This window comes from Schistocerca gregaria, unplaced genomic scaffold (assembly GCF_023897955.1).
Source record: "Schistocerca gregaria isolate iqSchGreg1 unplaced genomic scaffold, iqSchGreg1.2 ptg000310l, whole genome shotgun sequence".
Classification (NCBI taxonomy): Eukaryota; Metazoa; Arthropoda; class Insecta; order Orthoptera; family Acrididae; genus Schistocerca; species Schistocerca gregaria.
Window position 1 is genome coordinate 30,001 of NW_026061790.1, and position 7,500 is coordinate 37,500.

The following is a 7,500-nucleotide window of genomic DNA, read 5'->3' on the forward strand; positions in this document are numbered from 1 at the left end:
GATTCCGACTTCCATGGCCACCGTCCTGCTGTCTTAAGCAACCAACGCCTTTCATGGTTTCCCATGAGCGTCGATTCGGGCGCCTTAACTCGGCGTTTGGTTCATCCCACAGCGCCAGTTCTGCTTACCAAAAGTGGCCCACTTGGCACTCCGATCCGAGTCGTTTGCTCGCGGCTTCAGCATATCAAGCAAGCCGGAGATCTCACCCATTTAAAGTTTGAGAATAGGTTGAGGTCGTTTCGGCCCCAAGGCCTCTAATCATTCGCTTTACCGGATGAGACTCGTACGAGCACCAGCTATCCTGAGGGAAACTTCGGAGGGAACCAGCTACTAGATGGTTCGATTAGTCTTTCGCCCCTATACCCAGCTCCGACGATCGATTTGCACGTCAGAATCGCTACGGACCTCCATCAGGGTTTCCCCTGACTTCGTCCTGGCCAGGCATAGTTCACCATCTTTCGGGTCCCAACGTGTACGCTCTAGGTGCGCCTCACCTCGCAATGAGGACGAGACGCCCCGGGAGTGCGGAGGCCGCCGCCCCGTGAAGGGCGGGGAAGCCCCATCCTCCCTCGGCCCGCGCAAGGCGAGACCTTCACTTTCATTACGCCTTTAGGTTTCGTACAGCCCAATGACTCGCGCACATGTTAGACTCCTTGGTCCGTGTTTCAAGACGGGTCGTGAAATTGTCCAAAGCTGAAGCGCCGCTGACGGGAGCGATTATTCCGCCCGAGAGCATCCCGAGCCAACAGCGGCGCGGGTCCGGGGCCGGGCCAGGTAGGTCCGTCATCCGGGAAGAACCGCGCGCGCTTGCCGGGAGCCCGAGCGCCCAAAGGGGCGAATCGACTCCTCCAGATATACCGCCGAGCAGCCAGCCAGGACACCGGGGCTCTGCCCAACAGACGCGAACCGAGGCCCGCGGAAGGACAGGCTGCGCACCCGGGCCGTAGGCCGGCACCCAGCGGGTCGCGACGTCCTACTAGGGGAGAAGTGCGGCCCACCGCACACCGGAACGGCCCCACCCCGCGGCGAGTGGAAAGGCAACCGGACACGACCCCGCCGCGGATTGCTCCGCGCGGGCGGCCGGCCCCATCTGCCGAGGGCGGGGGCCAGTGGCCGGATGGGCGTGAATCTCACCCGTTCGACCTTTCGGACTTCTCACGTTTACCCCAGAACGGTTTCACGTACTTTTGAACTCTCTCTTCAAAGTTCTTTTCAACTTTCCCTCACGGTACTTGTTCGCTATCGGTCTCGTGGTCATATTTAGTCTCAGATGGAGTTTACCACCCACTTGGAGCTGCACTCTCAAGCAACCCGACTCGAAGGAGAGGTCCCGCCGACGCTCGCACCGGCCGCTACGGGCCTGGCACCCTCTACGGGCCGTGGCCTCATTCAAGTTGGACTTGGGCTCGGCGCGAGGCGTCGGGGTAGTGGACCCTCCCAAACACCACATGCCACGACAGGCGGCAGCCTGCGGGGTTCGGTGCTGGACTCTTCCCTGTTCGCTCGCCGCTACTGGGGGAATCCTTGTTAGTTTCTTTTCCTCCGCTTAGTAATATGCTTAAATTCAGCGGGTAGTCTCGCCTGCTCTGAGGTCGTTGTACGAGGTGTCGCACGCCACACCGCCAGCCGGCTGTGCACGCTACCGAGAAAGTACCGGTATGCGAACCGCCAGGCGACGGGCGCGCATCGCACGTTTAAGGAGACGCGGCCGGCCACACAGGCGACCACGACACTCCCACGTCTCCGAAGCGGGACAAACGCCGCGCGCTTCAGTATACGTAGCCGACCCTCAGCCAGACGTGGCCCGGGAACGGAATCCATGGACCGCAATGTGCGTTCGAAACGTCGATGTTCATGTGTCCTGCAGTTCACATGTCGACGCGCAATTTGCTGCGTTCTTCATCGACCCACGAGCCGAGTGATCCACCGTCCTGGGTGATCTTTTCCTTTTCAGTCTCCCACTGTCTCTTTCAAGACAGTAGCATTTGCGGGACTGAGGCGTCTGACGGCCCCTGTTCCACTATTTTTTTGTGTCCAACGGCCTCACAGCCGATGGGCGTCGTACGGCTCCACACCGGAGCGGACAGGCACTCGGGCGAACGTCATTCAAAACCGGCGCCAGGCGCCAGGTACCGCAGGCCAGCCGCTCCAGAGCTTCAGCGCTCGTACCACACAACAACAACACTTCCGCTAGTTTTGAGAGGCACGCGTGGTTCCGCACGCGGCGCACGGCCACTGCCGTACAGGTAGCGTGTTGCGCGACACGACACGCACATCGAAAGACATGCAGTCTAGTCGGTAATGATCCTTCCGCAGGTTCACCTACGGAAACCTTGTTACGACTTTTACTTCCTCTAAATGATCAAGTTTGGTCATCTTTCCGGTAGCATCGGCAACGACAGAGTCGATGCCGCGTACCAGTCCGAAGACCTCACTAAATCATTCAATCGGTAGTAGCGACGGGCGGTGTGTACAAAGGGCAGGGACGTAATCAACGCGAGCTTATGACTCGCGCTTACTGGGAATTCCTCGTTCATGGGGAACAATTGCAAGCCCCAATCCCTAGCACGAAGGAGGTTCAGCGGGTTACCCCGACCTTTCGGCCTAGGAAGACACGCTGATTCCTTCAGTGTAGCGCGCGTGCGGCCCAGAACATCTAAGGGCATCACAGACCTGTTATTGCTCAATCTCGTGCGGCTAGAAGCCGCCTGTCCCTCTAAGAAGAAAAGTAATCGCTGACAGCACGAAGGATGTCACGCGACTAGTTAGCAGGCTAGAGTCTCGTTCGTTATCGGAATTAACCAGACAAATCGCTCCACCAACTAAGAACGGCCATGCACCACCACCCACCGAATCAAGAAAGAGCTATCAATCTGTCAATCCTTCCGGTGTCCGGGCCTGGTGAGGTTTCCCGTGTTGAGTCAAATTAAGCCGCAGGCTCCACTCCTGGTGGTGCCCTTCCGTCAATTCCTTTAAGTTTCAGCTTTGCAACCATACTTCCCCCGGAACCCAAAAGCTTTGGTTTCCCGGAGGCTGCCCGCCGAGTCATCGGAGGAACTGCGGCGGATCGCTGGCTGGCATCGTTTATGGTTAGAACTAGGGCGGTATCTGATCGCCTTCGAACCTCTAACTTTCGTTCTTGATTAATGAAAACATACTTGGCAAATGCTTTCGCTTCTGTTCGTCTTGCGACGATCCAAGAATTTCACCTCTAACGTCGCAATACGAATGCCCCCGCCTGTCCCTATTAATCATTACCTCGGGTTCCGAAAACCAACAAAATAGAACCGAGGTCCTATTCCATTATTCCATGCACACAGTATTCAGGCGGGCTTGCCTGCTTTAAGCACTCTAATTTGTTCAAAGTAAACGTGCCGGCCCACCGAGACACTCAACAAAGAGCACCCTGGTAGGATTTAAACGGGGTCCGCCTCGGGACGCGAAAGCACCCCTTCGGCTCGCCCCACCGGCAGGACGTCCCACGATACATGCCAGTTAAACACCGACGGGCGGTGAACCAACAGCGTGGGACACAAATCCAACTACGAGCTTTTTAACCGCAACAACTTTAATATACGCTATTGGAGCTGGAATTACCGCGGCTGCTGGCACCAGACTTGCCCTCCAATAGATACTCGTTAAAGGATTTAAAGTGTACTCATTCCGATTACGGGGCCTCGGATGAGTCCCGTATCGTTATTTTTCGTCACTACCTCCCCGTGCCGGGAGTGGGTAATTTGCGCGCCTGCTGCCTTCCTTGGATGTGGTAGCCGTTTCTCAGGCTCCCTCTCCGGAATCGAACCCTGATTCCCCGTTACCCGTTACAACCATGGTAGGCGCAGAACCTACCATCGACAGTTGATAAGGCAGACATTTGAAAGATGCGTCGCCGGTACGAGGACCGTGCGATCAGCCCAAAGTTATTCAGAGTCACCAAGGCAAACGGACCAGACAAGCCAATCCGATTGGTTTTGATCTAATAAAAGCGTCCCTTCCATCTCTGGTCGGGACTCTGTTTGCATGTATTAGCTCTAGAATTACCACAGTTATCCAAGTAACGTGGGTACGATCTAAGGAACCATAACTGATTTAATGAGCCATTCGCGGTTTCACCTTAATGCGGCTTGTACTGAGACATGCATGGCTTAATCTTTGAGACAAGCATATGACTACTGGCAGGATCAACCAGGGAGCTGCGTCAACTAGAGCTGAGCAGCCGGCCGCCCGGGAGTGTGTCCCGGGGGCCCGCGCGAACACGCAAGCGTCCGCTCAATTATTCTGCAAACAGGAGGAGGCCGAGCTCCCCTGCACGATACACCTCGAAACCCTCTCAGGTCCCGGCGGCGCGCAGCGCCGTCCTAGGTACTTGGTCGGTTTCGAGAGAGGCGCAATCGCCCGGAGTTAGGCGAGTAGACGGTTTTAGTGCGAACACCCTTGCTCCCAACTGAGCTTGCCGCTGCCGACAGAGGCCCGGGAGCGTGCTGTCGTGGCATTGCCGGCGGGAGACAACACGCGCCACCTATGGTGACCGGCAGCTCCAACGCCAGCGCCACACAAGGGCAAAGCCCCACTTGGGTGCAGAAGCGAACTCTCCCAGCACAGCGCACGCGCCAACACGTCCGCACAACTGCGATACAAACCACCTGCGAGAACCGCTGGGGCGACCGAGCAGCAGACGGCGTCGCGGCGCCGAGTGCCAGGCGGCGGCGCATCCTCAACGCACACAGTCCTCAATCAGACCAGCACACTGCAGATGTCCACCGCGCTTCGCACCGGGCTCGGCTGAACCAACTTTGGCCGCCAGGCGCCGCGTGCAGGGTGCGCCGCAGCGTAGCTGCACCGCCTGCCGGGCCCGTCGGCTGGCGCTCCTGCCACTCGGCGCCCCCCACCAGCCGCCTGTTGCGCGTGCGCCCACGCAGCGCGCGGCCAACACGCCGGGCGGCCCCCCTTCACCGGCCGGGAACAGTCCCACCAAGCCACCGCCGCGTATCGCTTCATACCCACATGGACCTAGTCACGTGTGTGGATGTGGCGGGTACCGCTGAAACAACCGGTTAATAGCTGTACCGATCGTCGCCATCACAGATTCACCTCCAGCGTGAACAACCGCTCAACAACGGATTTCCAGTTCATTTGCGTATCTTGGGCAGTAAACGTAGATGTCCACCTACATTTGCGAATTCAACAATTCTTGCATGCCAGGATGTCATGTGTCACGACACGCTACATCAGACCACATACACACTGCGACATGTGCAGAAGAGAACACGTGGAAGGTGGCCCGCGCACGTATGCGATGTCCCTTCCGCGATCCACTGTCAACCGGCATCTGCGGCATGTCCCAGATATGGAACGCGGTCCACCAGGGTAGCACTTTGTGTGAGGCAATACGACAAAGTCGGAATACACGCGTCACTACATCAGACGGCTCACGCTGACCTGACCTGACCTGACCTGACCTGACCTGACTCACCGCACCACCACCCCCAGCGACCCAGGGTGACATACAATGCGTTCGTACGTTCCTCCCACACGCCTCTACGGCGTACCACAGTGCAACCTAGCTGTTATTGGGAGACGAGACAAGTAGCATCGAGCACAACATATGGAAATTGAGATTCGACACCGTTGGGCACAGCCAGCGTACGGTCACACGTATCACACTACTTCACTCTGTACGTAACGACCGATGATCGGTACAGCGTGTGGGTTACGCGTACGACATCAGCGGACAATGGACACAGACCATACCACGACGTACACTGAGGGCGTCGACATCTGAATGCAACTGAACAGCTGCGAGGCTCATTTAACACTCAAACGCCAGACCGACCAGCTTGAGAGGACAGAGACACAAAGAGGGGGACAGAGGGGGGGGGGCGGCGATATAGTCCTATTGCAGTACAATTGACAGTGGATAGCGGGAATATGTGGAAAGTAAGCAACACTCGCAAGACATCTACATGAGGATAACAACGACACCAGAGATTCCGAGCAGTGAACTATGTTAGGCAAAGGGACAACGTGGGTTAGGTTAAGGGACAACGTGGGTTAGGTTAAGGGACAACGTGGGTTAGGTTAAGGGACAACGTGGGTTAGGTTAAGGGACAACGTGGGTTAGGTTAAGGGACAACGTGGGTTAGGTTAAGGGACAACGTGGGTTAGGTTAAGGGACAACGTGGGTTAGGTTAAGGGACGACGTGGGTTAGGTTAAGGGACGACGTGGGTTAGGTTAAGGGACGACGTGGGTTAGGTTAAGGGACAACGTGGGTTAGGTTAAGGGACAACGTGGGTTAGGTTAAGGGACAACGTGGGTTAGGTTAAGGGACAACGTGGGTTAGGTTAAGGGACAACGTGGGTTAGGTTAAGGGACAACGTGGGTTAGGTTAAGGGACAAATTGAGTTAGGTTAAGGGACAACGTGGGTTAGGTTAAGGGACAAATTGAGTTAGGTTAAGGGACAAATTGAGTTAGGTTAAGGGACAAATTGAGTTAGGTTAAGGGACAAATTGAGTTAGGTTAAGGGACAACGTGGGTTAGGTTAAGGGACAAATTGAGTTAGGTTAAGGGACAAATTGAGTTAGGTTAAGGGACAAATTGAGTTAGGTTAAGGGACAAATTGAGTTAGGTTAAGGGACAAATTGAGTTAGGTTAAGGGACAAATTGAGTTAGGTTAAGGGACAAATTGAGTTAGGTTAAGGGACAACTTGAGTTAGGTTAAGGGACAACTTGAGTTAGGTTAAGGGACAACTTGAGTTAGGTTAAGGGACAACTTGAGTTAGGTTAAGGGACAACTTGAGTTAGGTTAAGGGACAACTTGAGTTAGGTTAAGGGACAACTTGAGTTAGGTTAAGGGACAACTTGAGTTAGGTTAAGGGACAACTTGAGTTAGGTTAAGGGACAACTTGAGTTAGGTTAAGGGACAACTTGAGTTAGGTTAAGGGACAACTTGAGTTAGGTTAAGGGACAACTTGAGTTAGGTTAAGGGACAACTTGAGTTAGGTTAAGGGACAACTTGAGTTAGGTTAAGGGACAACTTGAGTTAGGTTAAGGGACAACTTGAGTTAGGTTAAGGGATAATGTGGTACAACCAGAGTTAGGTTAAGCGATAATGTGGTACAGCCACAGTTAGGTTAAGCGATAATGTGGTACAGCCACAGTTAGGTTAAGCGATAATGTGGTACAGCCACAGTTAGGTTAAGCGATAATGTGGTACAGCCACAGTTAGGTTAAGCGATAATGTGGTACAGCCACAGTTAGGTTAAGCGATAATGTGGTACAGCCACAGTTAGGTTAAGCGATAATGTGGTACAGCCACAGTTAGGTTAAGCGATAATGTGGTACAGCCACAGTTAGGTTAAGCGATAATGTGGTACAGCCACAGTTAGGTTAAGCGATAATGTGGTACAGCCACAGTTAGGTTAAGCGATAATGTGGTACAGCCACAGTTAGGTTAAGCGATAATGTGGTACAGCCACAGTTAGGTTAAGCGATAATGTGG

General features: G+C 54.6%; 3 non-coding genes across 3 annotated transcripts in view; all 3 read right to left on the reverse strand.

Annotated features, from left to right (window-relative positions):
* The window catches only part of LOC126305375 (large subunit ribosomal RNA), a 4,222-nt gene extending 2,627 nt beyond the window's left edge, over positions 1 to 1,595 (reverse strand). The window contains exon 1 of the ribosomal RNA XR_007553436.1: positions 1 to 1,595. This exon is cut by the window's left edge and continues 2,627 nt beyond it. This is a non-coding gene — a ribosomal RNA (large subunit ribosomal RNA).
* A 188-nt stretch (positions 1,596 to 1,783) lies between these two features.
* On the reverse strand, positions 1,784 to 1,938 carry LOC126305455 (5.8S ribosomal RNA). The gene has a single exon (XR_007553506.1). It is a non-coding gene; the product is annotated as a 5.8S ribosomal RNA (ribosomal RNA).
* A 361-nt stretch (positions 1,939 to 2,299) lies between these two features.
* On the reverse strand, positions 2,300 to 4,192 carry LOC126305295 (small subunit ribosomal RNA). Its single transcript, XR_007553365.1, has one exon. It is a non-coding gene; the product is annotated as a small subunit ribosomal RNA (ribosomal RNA).
* Between the last annotated feature and the right edge of the window lie 3,308 nt (positions 4,193 to 7,500).